Below are 13,009 nucleotides of genomic sequence, written 5' to 3'. Positions count from 1 at the left end.
AATTATGCATAACAGGGTGAAAATATAAATAAGATAGATAAGGCCAATTAGGTAAATTCATTCAACAGCAAGTATTAATGAACCCTACTGTATGCCAGGTATTATATAGGTCTAGGGATTGAGCATGAAGAAGATAGTGTCTTAATTTTTTTTTTTAAGATTTTATTTGGCCATGCCACATGGAATTTGGGATAGGATCCCTGACCAGAATAGTTCCCTGGCCAGGGAGACAAGGGACTGAACGTGTGCCCCCTGCAGTGGAAACTGGGCCACCAGGGAAATCCCAACAATCTTATTTATAATGGGAATTTATGTTTTAGTAGATAGACAACAAACTAATGCATAATATGATTTCAGATATTGTCAAAGTGCTGTGAAGAAAATAGTACAAAAGAATAGAGCATGGTGGTGCTAGGCTTGGTGTTTCTTTTAGGTAGGTCATGCGGTAAGGATTCTCTGAGGTAGCATTTAAAGATAGAGAGACCTGAATGATAAGGAATGAGCCATGCTAGCATGTGGAACTTTTCAAGCAGTGGGAGGGACTACTTACTAGTGCAAAGATTCTGGGGCAAGAATCAGTTTGAGATTTTCCAGGAAGTGTAAGAAGGCTGGTGTGCTAGAGTTTGGAGATTGCTGCAGTATTAATTGGTGGCAGTGGTGGTGGAAGTTTGCTAGTAGGAAATGGTATTGAGAAGTTGGTGGGTCTCAGATGGTATAGAGCCTTATAAACCAGAAGGGCTTTGGATTTTATTCTAAGTGTGGTGGGATCCATTGGACAAGTTTTATGAAGACAAACGATACTATCTAATTTATGTTTTTACAAGATTGTTTTGACTACTGTAGAGGCAAGAGGGGCAGCAGACCATTCAGGAAGTCATTGGAATGGTATGATGAAGTATGGTAGCTTTGGGTCAGGGAGGCAGTGATGGAAGCATTGTGAGGGGAGGGCAGATTCAGAGTCTGTTTGGAAGGTGGAATGGATAGAATTTGCTGATAGATTAGTTGTGAGATGTGAGAGAGAGGGATCAAAGATGGATCCAAGGTTAGCTAGAGCAACTAGTATCACATACAGAGATGGAAAACTGGAAGGAGTTATTAGTTTGGGGTTTAAACTGAACAATTTAGTTGGATATGTTGAATTTGAGATGTTCACTGGAAATCCTTCCTGGTGGTTCAGACTGTAAAGAATCTGCCTGCAATGCAGGAGACCTGGATTTGATCCCTGGGTTGAGAAGATCCCCTGGGAGAAGGGAATGGTTACCCACTCCAGTATTCTTGCCTGGAGAATCCTATGGACAGAGGAGCCTGGTGGGCTACAGTCCATGGGGTCGCAAAGAGTTGCGAGTGACTAACACACACGCTGTCTATCCAGGAATAGGTAATTGATTGTTCAGTCTGGAGCCCAAAGTCAAAGTCATGGCTGTGAATATACATTTAGGATGTCATCAATACGTAGATGGTGTTTAAAAATCTGGGTCTGGTGAGATCAGCCAGGGAAGTAGAGAAGAGGGCCAGTGACCGAGCCCTGAAGCTAAACTGAAAGCATAGACAGAGAAATAAGTAACCCTTAGATTGTTTTGTCGGAGAAGGCAATGGCACCCCACTCCAGTACTCTTGCCTGGAGAATCCCATGGACGGAGGAGCCTGGTAGGCTGCAGTCCATGGGGTCGTGAAGAGTCGGACACGACTGAGCGACTTCACTTCCACTTTCCTGCATTGGAGAAGGAAATGGCAACCCACTCCAGTGTTCTTGCCTGGAGAATCCCAGGGATGGGGGAGCCTGGTGGCTGCCGTCTATGGGGTCACACAGAGTCGGACACGACTGAAGTGACTTAGCAGCAGATTGTTTTGTGTCTGCATAAGCACAGTATTTACTGTGTCTGTATGGTACAATATTAAAGCTTTTGAGATGATTGTAATGTAACTTAGGCTCTTCCTGATATATAAATTGATTCTTTGGGTTTTTGTCTCTGCCCTACTTAAAAATTTCTATTTTCTCTCCATTACCTGGGGGCATAAACTCCAAATTTCATACTTTAGCATGCCAGACCTATCACTGTTGAACTCTGCCCTACCTTTCTATCCTCTCTCCTCTTTATCATTCCCTTCATGCCCAACATGTTCTGCTTGTGTATAACCCTCTATTTGCCTGGTATACTCTTAATACTTCTCTGCCTGCTCTTTGCCTCAAACTCTTGCTCAGTCTTCTATGTGTAGCTTACATTTGCTATGTAATTTCCCCAAATTTCCACAGATAAAAGTTTGCTCCTCAGTGCACAGTACTTCCTCAGCTCTGTTGTTGGTACTTTAATTTATAGCAGAATATAAAGTCAGTTGATACTGACTGGCTTTTTTTTTTTTGGTGGGTAAATAGTGTTTATTTTTATTGAAAAAAATTTTTTAATTTTAATTGGAGACTAATTATAATATTGTGGTGGTTTTTGCCATACATTCACATGAATCAGCCGTGGGTGTACATGTGCTCCCCATCCTGACCCTTGACTGGCTTTTTAAATTCATTTGTTTCCCCAGTGTGTGGCATGTAGTAGATGCTCAAGCTAATGCTTGGAAAAAGTTTAGAAGTTTTGTTTTGGCAAAAGAGAGTAAATAACTAAAACTTTATCTTACAATGCATGAACATATGGATCATTAGCTGAGATTTTTAGGATTTTTTTTAATGGTGAGTTTTGGTTTTAATGATATTATTGTGATGGAATTTAGCCAGTACAAAGTTTAATACTGTCAGTTAGGAGCCTTAGTTCACAGACGTTTTTAGAGTGGTTTAATCTCTAGAGTTGAATAATGCTTATTCTTTGAAGGCAAGGTATTATAATAGATTTCTTTTTTCATTTGCCCACTTTCACACCCACCTTCTCAGTAGTCAGGAATTCTATTTTAACATTACATGTGTACTTTGAGTTGTTTGCTAGAGGAGAAACCCAGTGTAATAAATCCAGTAGAATCAGCAGTACCCACCCCAGGAATGTCTTTAAACTATTGCATAGAGACAGACTTAGTGGTGTGAATTGTAGGTGTGCAGGTTTCAGTCTGTGAGCTCAAGTAGGGTTAATTATTCTGTCATTCAATTGGAAGCATGTATTAAGCACCACCATATATGGGCACTGTATGGGGTGCTGTGGGTGATGCACATAAGAAAAGTTCTGGTTCCTTGCACACAAATCCCTGACAATTTAGACAAGGAATTGAAACATAACATTAAAAAGGAGTTTAATCTTAACAAGCAGTGTATCAGTAAGTGCAAAGTACTGTGTATAAATCAAAGACTTTGCATTTCTTAAGACCATAATTATATTTGCAGAGATATATGGTCTTATCTTGCATCTGTTTCAACATTTTGACCTGACTTGCAAGCTCTGCATTTTCTTCTGTCCTTTAACATTTTTAGTTTCAAAAAGATGTTATTGATTTGACTCTTTGATGTAATGAAAGCTCTATATGGGAAGAGTGCTCTGCCAATGCATTGCTTTCCAACATTTTATTCTTGCACACCTATAAAGCAAATAGGTAATTTGAAAAGATAGAATGTTATTTAACCTTTGTAAGTGTGACAGAGGCATCCTTTTATAGTTTTGCTATATGGATAAGTTTCCTTAGACACATTTTCTCCTTCTGCCTAAGGCTAAAGGGGTGGGAGCAGTTGAGGGGGAGGGGAGAAGTGTATAGAACCTAGAGGAACAAATGTTGTGTGTGTACGAATATGAGTTTAAAAGTTCTTATTTTTGGATTTGAATTATAAAAGCAGTTTTCTTCTCATTTGAGAAGATATGAAAAACATAGATAAGCACAAAAAAGGAAATAAAAATTTCAAATATACTACCTACCACTGTTCAAGAATCTGCGTACCAATGCAGGAGGCACAGGTTTGATCGCTGGTCCGGAAAGATCCCCTGGAGAAGGAAATGGCAACCCACTCCAGTATCCTTGCCTGGAAAAACCCCACGGACAGAGGAGCCTGGTGGGCTACAGTCCATGGAGTTGCAAAGAGTGAGACAGCCTACCACTCACTGTTAACCATACTGGTATGCTTCTAGTCTTTTTTTAAGTGGCAAGTTTTGTTTTTTAGTAAGTAAAATATTTCAGCTACCTTTAGACATGAATAAATACTTGCCTTTACATAAGGTGAACCTAGGCAGATTACTCTCAGTGTAGTTCTTCAGTAGCTTCTCGTAATAAATGGAATCAAGTGGAGACCAGTTCAGATTCTTTAGCCTAGCAGATACAGCCCTTTACCTTATTTATAGCTTTGGGCTTCCCTGGTGGCTCAGTTGGTAAAGAATCCGACTGAGCCACCTGCAGTGTGGGAGACCTGGGTTAGATCCCTGGGTTGGGAGGATCCCCTGGAGAAGGGCATGGCAACCCACTGCAGTATTCTTGCCTGAAGAAGCCTCATGAACAGAGGAGCCTGGCAGACTGCAGTCCATGGGGTTGTAGAGAGTCTGACATGCCTGAGTGACTAAGCACACGCACCTTGTAGGTTATCTCATTTACTGTCTGTCTCTCTCAGACACATCTTTGTTAAATTCATACGAGGTACTACTTTCAGGCCTCTAGACCAGGGGTTGGGAGACTTTTTCTGTAAAAGGCCAGATAATAATTTTAAGTTTTTGGGGTCTTTTTTGTCAATAACTACTCACTTGTGCTGTGGTAGCATGAAGGCAGCTATTGACAATATGTAAGTGAACGATCATGGCTCAGTTCCAGGGAAACTTTAATTATGGACATTAAAATTTTTCATGTCATTAAAATTTGATTAATTTTTTTTCAACCATTAAAGAATGTAAAAACCATTCTTAGTCTGTGGGCTATATAAAAAAAGATGGCAGAACATGACCTCTGGGGTTGTAGTTTTCCGGTTGCTGTTATAGACTACCGTGCTTGCTATACCTCTACCTCTATTCAGTGTTCCTTCCCCCCATTTTTTTTTCCTAGGACGACTGTCTTGTTCAGAACTTATCTTAGAAGTCAGAGTCTCAGGGAAGTTAGAGTTCTGCTGTTCAGACCGCTATCATTGTATTTATTTGACTATATTAAAAAATTGTAATAGAATATAAAATACACTGCTTTAGCTAGTGGTAAGTATCCAGTTCTTTGGCACTGAGTATGTTCACGTTGTTGTGCAGTCATCATCACCATCCATCTCCAGGGTTTCATTTCTCCAGGCTGAAACTCTGTACCTATAAAATACTATTTAATTTACTGTTTTCCTCTCACCCTAGTCCCCAGCACACCATTCTGCTTTCTGTCTCCGTGAATTTGACTACTGCAAATACCCCACATACGTGAAATCATACAAAATATTAGGTTGGTACAAAAGCAGTTGAGGTTTTGGACTGTGAATTTTAAATCATTATAACTAGGTTCAAACACATCTTTATTAATCAAAATAGGAACCATTACAATCAACACATTTTTGCCTACGAGAAATAAGTTCATTTATTCCTGTAGTGTAAAAATCCATGCTTCGGGATTTGATAATCTCTTGGAAAACATTTTCTGCCTCCTGCTGGATGTAGAAGCATTTTCCCTGCAAAGGGTTGTCTAGATGCATGAAGAAGTGTAGTTGATTGGCGAGAGGGCAGGTGAATATGGCAGATGAGGCAAAACTTGGTAGCCCAGTTCGTTCAACTTTTGAAACATTGGTCGTGCGATGTATGGTCGCACGTTGTCATGGAGAAGAATTGGGCCCGTTCTGATGACCAGTGCTGGCTGCAGGTATTGCAGTTTTCAGTGCATCTCATCAATTTGCTGAGCATACTACTCAGATTTAATGGTTTTGCTGGGATTCAGAAAGCTGTAGTGGATCAGACCGGCTGCAGACCACCGAACAGTGACCATGACCTTGTTTTGGTGCAAGTTTGGCTTTGGAAAGTGCTTTGGAGCTCCTTCTCAGTCTAACAACTGAGCTGGTCGTCTCCCGATGTATAAAATCCACTTTTCATTTGTCTCATGTCACAGTCTATCAAGAAATTATTTGTTGTTGTTAGGTGGAATGAAAGGTGACATGTCAAAACAATGAATTTTTTGATTTGTGGTCAGCTCATGAGGCACCTGCTTATTGAGCTTTTTCACCTTTCCCATTTGTTTCAAATGCCGAATGACTATAGAGTGGTCAATGTTGAGTTCTTCAGCAACTTCTTGTGTAGTTGTAAGAAGATCAGCTTGGATGATTGCTCTCAGTTGGTCATTGTCAACTTCCCATTGCCTGGCCACTGTGCTTCTCATCTTCAAGGCTCTCATCACTTGCAAAACGTTTGTTAGCAGTTCCTGGGCCAAATGCATTGTTGATGTTGTGAATTGTCTCCACTGCTTTATGACTGATTTTGAACTCAAATTAAAAAATTGCTTGAATTTGCTTTTTGTCTAACATCATTTTTATAGTCTAAAATAAATATAAATACTAAGTAATGTCATTAGCAAAAAAAAAAAGGTGAGAAATGTGCATTAAGAGGATGTATAACATAACCACATTTAAGAATGTATTCCAGTATCAAATGGGAAAGTTCAACAATGCAAAAAACCACAGTTACTTTTGTACCAACCTAATATTTGTCTTTTTGAAACTGGCTAATTTCACTTGGGGCTTCCCTGGTGGCTCAGTGGTTAAGAATTGACTACCAATGCAGGGGATGCAGTTTTGATCCTTGGGTAGATTCTTTACCATCTGAGCCACGAGGGAAGCCCTATAGTAATGTTTGCTGCTACCGCTACTAAGTTGCTTCAGTCGTGTCTGACTCTGTGCGACCCCATAGACAGCAGCCCACCAGGCTCCCCCATCCCTGGGATTCTCCAGGCAAGAACACTGGAGTGGGTTGCCATTTCCTTCTCCAATGCATGAAAGGGAAAAGTGAAAGTGAAGTCGCTGAGTCTTGTCCGACTCTTAGCGACCCCATGGACTGCAGCCCACCAGGCTCCTCCGTCCATGGGATTTTCCAGACAAGAGTGCTGGAGTGGGGTGCCATTGCCTTCTCCGATAGTAATGTTTATTAGAGTTAAAACAAAAACAAAAATTAAAAAGAGAATTCTCAACGATTTCAACCTTTTAAAAATACATTATAGTATCTGAATATTCTTCCCACCCTTGTTGCCCTTCTTTGGTCCTCTTAAAAAGTGGTGCTCCAAACAGGATATACTAGTACAGATTTTGACAGGCCAGCCCAGCGAATAGAGGAATATTTTCTTCTCAGGTTCTGGTAGAAAGTATACACAGAAGAACTGTACAAAAAGGATCTTATTGACCCAGATAACCATGATGGTGTGATCACTCACCTAGACCCAGACATCATGGAGTGCAAAGGCAAGTGGGCCTTAGGAAGCATCACTACAAACAAAGCTAGTGGAAGGTGATGGAATTCCAGCTGAACTTTTTGAAATCCTAAAACATGATGCTGTGAAAATGCTACACTCAATATACCAGCAAATTTGGAAAGCTCAGCAGTGGCCACAGGACTGGAAAAGGTCCTTTTTCATTACAATCCCAAAGAAAAACAGTGCCAAAGAATGTTCAAACTACCGCACAATTGCACTCATCCCACACACTAGCAAAGTGATGCTCAAAATTCTCCAAGGTAGGCTTCAACAGTATGTGAACTGAGAACTTTCAGATGTTCAAGCTGGATTTAGAAAAGGCAGAGGAACCAGAGGTCCAATTGCCAACATCCAGTTGATCATAGAAAAAGCAAGAGAATTCCAGAAAAACATCTGGTTTATTGACTACACCAAAGCCTTTGACTGTGTGGATCACAACAAACTGTGGAAATTTCTTCAAGAGATGAGACTACCAGACCACCTTACCTGCCTCTTGAGAAATCTGTATGCAGGTCAAGAAGCAACAGTTAGAACCAGACATGGAACAATGGACTGGTTCCAAATTGGAAAAGGAGCCCATTAAGGCTGTATATTGTTACCTTGCTTATTTAACTTATATGCAGAGTACATCATGTGAAATGCCAGGCTGGATGAAGCACAAGCTGGAATCAAGATTGCAGGGAGAAATATCAGTAACTTCAGATATGTAGGTGACAACACCCTTATGGCAGAAAGTGAAGAGGAACTAAAGAGCCTCTTGATGAAAGTGAAAGAGAAGAGTGAAAAGCTGGTTTAAATCTCAACATTCAGAAAGCTAAGATCATGGCATCTGGTCCCATCACTTCATGGCAAATAGATGGGGAAACAATGGAAACAGTGACAGATTTTATTTTCTTGGGCTCCAAATCTCTTCAGATGGTGACTGCAGCCATGAAATTAAAAGATGCTTGAACCTTGTAAGAAAAGCTCTGACCAACCTAGACAGCATATTAAAAAGGAGAGACATTACTTTGCTGACAAAGGTCTGTCAAAGCTGTGGTTTTTCCAGTGGTCATGTATGGATGTGAGAGTTGGACCATAAAGAAAGCTGAGCACCAAAGAATTGATGCTTTTGAACTGTGGTGTTGGAGAAGACTCTTGAGAATCCCTTGGACTGCAAGGAGATCCAGCCAGTCCATCCTAAAGGAGATCAGTCCTGAATATTCATTGGAAGGACTGATGCTGAAGCTGAAGCTCCAGTTCTTTGGCCACCTGATGCGAAGAACTGACACATTGGAAAAGACCCTGATGCTGGGAAAGATTGAGGGCAGAAGGAGAAGGGGATGACAGAGGATACGATGGTTGGATAGTATCACTGACTCAATGGATATGAGTTAGAGCAAGCTCCAGGAGTTGGTAATGGATAGGGAAGCCTAGCATGCTGCAGTCCATGGGGTTGCAAAGAGTTGGACACGACTGAATGACTGAACTGAATGGCGGGAGTATGGTTTATTAAGTGAAAGTGAAAATCTCCCAGTCGTGTCCGACTCTTTGTGACCCCATGGACTATACAGTCCATGGACTTCTCCAGGCCAGCATACTGGAGTGGGTAGCCTTTCCCTTCTCCAGAGGGTCTTCCCAACCCAGGGATTGAACCCAGGTCTCCTGCATTGCAGGCGGATTCTTTACCAGCTGAACCACAAGGGAAGCATGGTTTAATAAGTTGTGTCTTAATATAGGTGCTAGGGCTTGGCTGTGGTGTTGTTAATGTATAAAACCCAGATGTTCTGCCTATTTTTCTTGAGCAGTGACTCCAGGAAGTTGACAACTAAGTGGATGTTGTACACAAGCTCATAATCTGTCATCTTCATCAACAGCCACTGCCACACACAGCACCTTCTTCATCTGGAGCGTGATCATGGACTTTACTTCATTAACTTGGCCATCATATTCTCATTGTGAGTCAGCAAGGAATAAAATTTGCCAGCCTTATTCAGGCCTGGGCCCAGAATTTGTGGGGTCTGCTGAAGACTGAATCATAAAGGCATCATGCTTCTTGGCCAGCTTCTTGACCAGTTTCTTATTCTTGTTGAGTTGCTTTAGCACCAAAATGACCACATGAGGGGATATCTGCAGCTTTGGCTTATTCACAGTGCTTTCTGTCTCCTAGAACACATATAGAGACCATGGGGCAGGGAGTGGGCTTAAGCCTGACTGTACCAGAGAAGCATTTGTCCTTCTGAGGGTCGTAGTTTTTCAGGCTGACCTGAAGCTTCACCACTCCAAAAACTTCCAGTGTTTGTACTGGTTCCTGTGCAAGACTTCCCACGCTAACTCCTAGAGGGTGTATGGGGAGACTTTGCTTTTCAGGGTTCTTTGTGTTGAAATAACTAGAAGAGAGCCACACCTCCATTTTTAAGAGTCTTTTTTTTTCCAGATGTGTCCCACTGTTGACTTAGGTTGAATTTACTTTGTTGGTATTTAAAACTTTAGTTTTGTTAACACATTGTAACAATTTCCAGGTCTTTCCCAGTGAGTATTTACCTGCTGATAGAACTGACCAACTTGCCTCTCATATATTTTTATTTTCCCTGTCTAGCTGTGCTGGAAGTGCTAAGTAGCAAAACATTCAAAAATTGGGCAACCAGAGAATAAAAGAAGTAAAACCTCTACAAAGTCTGCACATTTTCTAATTATCCTCCAGATAATTTAGTGATTATTATTCATTTACTAGGTGTGTTCTTCAGAATTCCTGAAGTGGCAGGAGGTTAAGTACTTAGATAAAAATCAGAAACTGACCTCTTGGCTTTGTCTTCAAATAGTATTAAAAATCTGTTTTTTTCCAGGAAGGTGTGCCATTGCAATCTTACCATTATTTTCCAGATGCTTACCAACTGCCAAGAGCCCTTCATTTTTCATGATCTTCATTGGCTCTTATATTCATGGACCAGGAGTTGGCAAATTTTTTCTGTAAAGGTTCAGATAGTAAATATTTTAGACTTTGTGGGCCTGAGGGTCTCTGCCTTAACAACTCATCTATGCTGTTGTATCATAAAACCAGCCATAGACAATTCATAAGTGAATGCATGTGATGGTATTCCAGTAAAACTATTTACAAAAGTAGATATCAGGCCTAGTAGTGTGATGACCCCTATCATACACCTGCCGCATTCACCATCATTAAGAAGATAGAATAGTAGAACTCTATGGTGGAACTCATTTTCTTTTGAAAGGCCTGGAATCTTTGAAGAACTTGAAGGGCTTCTAACTTCCAATATTCGTTTTTTGAAAAATCCTTTGCTTTTCTAATTTATTGATCCTTTATTTAAAAACTAATCATTTCCTGGCTCCCCCCCACCCCCCCACCAACCCCACCGCCTGTCTTCTCCTGGTTCACACTACTTTCTGTGTGCCTCTTAAAAGTTACTTAACTTTTTCCACATCAGTACAATGGAGATAATAATATCTACTTTAGGCTTGCTGTGAGAATTGATTAGATAAGAATGTAAAGTGCTGGAGAAAATGCTTGGCATATAATAGGCAGTAAGTATTTGCTGCAATTATTGTCAACATTATCATCATTTTACAAACTGAAATGCCCTTCTCAGTGTTTTTGACAACCTGTTACTACCTCCTGGTACAACCCTTATGGCAGAAAGAGAAGAGGAACTAAAGAGCCTCTTGATGAAAGTGAAAGAGGAGAGTGAAAAAGTTGGCTTAAAACTCAACATTCAAAAAACTAAGATCATGGCATCTAGTCCCATCACGGCATGGCAAATAAATGGGGTAACAGTGGAAACAGTGACAGACTTTTATTTTCTTGGGCTCCAGAATCACTGCAGAAGGTGACTGCTGCAGCCATGAAATTAAAAGATGCTTGCTCCTTGGAAGAAAAGCTGTGACAAACCTAGGTGTTACTTTGCCGACAAAGGTCCATCTAGTCAAAGCTATGGTTTTTTCCAGTGGTCATGTATGGATGTGCGAGTTGGACTATAAGGAAAGCTGAGTGCCAAAGAATTGATGCTTTTGAACTGTGGTGTTGGAGAAGACTCTTGAGAGTCCCTTGGACTGCAAGGAAATCCAACCAGTCCATCCTAAAAGAAGTCAGTCCTGAATATTCATTGGAAGGACTGATGCTGAAGCTGAAGCTCCAGTCCTTTGGCCACCTAATGCGAAGAACTGACACATTGGAAAAGACCCTGATGCTGGGAAAGATTGAAGGCAGGAGGAGAAGGGGACGACAGGAAGATGAGAAGGTTGGATAGCATCACTGACTTGATGGACATGAGTTTGAGCAAGCACCGGGAATTGGTGATGGACAGGGAAGCCTGGCGTGCTGCAGACCATGGGGTCGCAGAGAGTTGGATACGACTGAGCAACTGAAATGAACTTCTGTCTCCTGGAACTGTGGGGTACCTATGGTGTGAAGTCTTGATTTCATAGAGAAAGTGTAGGATAGCTTGAGGTGATACTCAGGGCTTTAGGATTAAGGAGTGGGAATGGAATAGTCTGTATCCCTGAGCCTAAGATAGAGGTTGAAGCCCATAAGAATTTCATCCCAAATTGCATTCACTAAGTTTGGATGGAGAGGTCAGAGTCCACATGTACTTTTCTTCACTTAGGTGACTCCTTATCAGGATTATGCATGTTAGTGTCAATCAGCTTGTTTTCCAAGCTGTTAACTGTATTTATATTTTCAAAATGAAAGCTTTTCAGCACTGAAGATTACTTTTCAGTTCTTTTTAAAGTGTTATAACTGCCTTTTTAATTTTAAATAGTTCTAGTTCTTGCAACCAGCATTTTATATTGCCAGTAAGAATTTAAGATAATTAGATCAATAGACCTAACCAGTACTGATGCCATTTTGAAGTAGTAATAGATGTGATAACAGATTTTTCCAGATTGAAATGTTCATGCAGAAGCATACTTTATTTTCTCAAATTCTCCTTAATTTCATTTTTAGAGAATATTCTGCCTTCTGAGTGGCATGCTAGTAAAGATGTGGCTAGCAACAGACATTCTTGTGTCATCTTTATGGCAAATAGGGAATCATTGTAAAAGTCATCAATTATTATTTGTTTAAGCATTTTTATTTTTGATGAGCCTAAAAATTGCATGAGATATACTTGCTTTTCCCCAGAAGTTCAGCCTTAATTTAGCTGTTTATTTTACTAGTGTAGGGTCCAACATGATAGGAATTCATTCTTACTCTGTGAAAAATAGTTTACCCCTAAGGGTTACTTCGGAGAAGACAATGGCACCCCACTCCAGTACTCTTGCCTGGAAAATCCTATGGATGGAGGAGCCTGGTAGGCTGCAGTCCATGGGGTCACTGCGGGTCGGACACAACTGAGCGACTTCACTTTCACTTTTCACTTTCATGCATCGGAGAAGGAAATGGCAATCCACTCCAGTGTTCTTGCCTGGAGAATCCCAGGGACGGGGGAGCCTGGTGGGCTGCCGTCTATGGGGTCGCACAGAGTCGGACACGACTGAAGTGACTTAGCAGCAAGGGTTACTTATATGCCACACGTTGTGTTAGGTACCATTATCTAATTTAAGCTCCTAGGTGGTCTCTTCCGCTTGACTTTGTTCTCTTACAGTATATTCTTAATATAACAGCCAGAGGGATGGTGTTAAATCAGAGATGCTGTTAAAGTCAGGTCATGTCATGCTTAGAACTCTATAGCGGCTTCCTTTTTTT

General features: G+C 40.9%; 1 protein-coding gene and 1 pseudogene across 2 annotated transcripts in view; one reads left to right on the top strand and one right to left on the bottom strand.

Annotated features, from left to right (window-relative positions):
• MGA (MAX dimerization protein MGA) overlaps window positions 1-13,009 on the top strand; it is a 146,006-nt gene that overhangs the window by 6,113 nt on the left and 126,884 nt on the right. The window lies entirely within an intron of this gene.
• On the bottom strand, window positions 9,048-10,217 carry LOC102411644 (annotated as a pseudogene).

The sequence above is a fragment of the Bubalus bubalis genome, chromosome 11 (assembly GCF_019923935.1).
Source record: "Bubalus bubalis isolate 160015118507 breed Murrah chromosome 11, NDDB_SH_1, whole genome shotgun sequence".
In the NCBI taxonomy this organism is placed as follows: domain Eukaryota; kingdom Metazoa; phylum Chordata; class Mammalia; order Artiodactyla; family Bovidae; genus Bubalus; species Bubalus bubalis.
The sequence above is the reverse complement of the archived record's forward strand: the minus strand, read 5'-3'. Positions and strand labels throughout refer to the sequence as shown.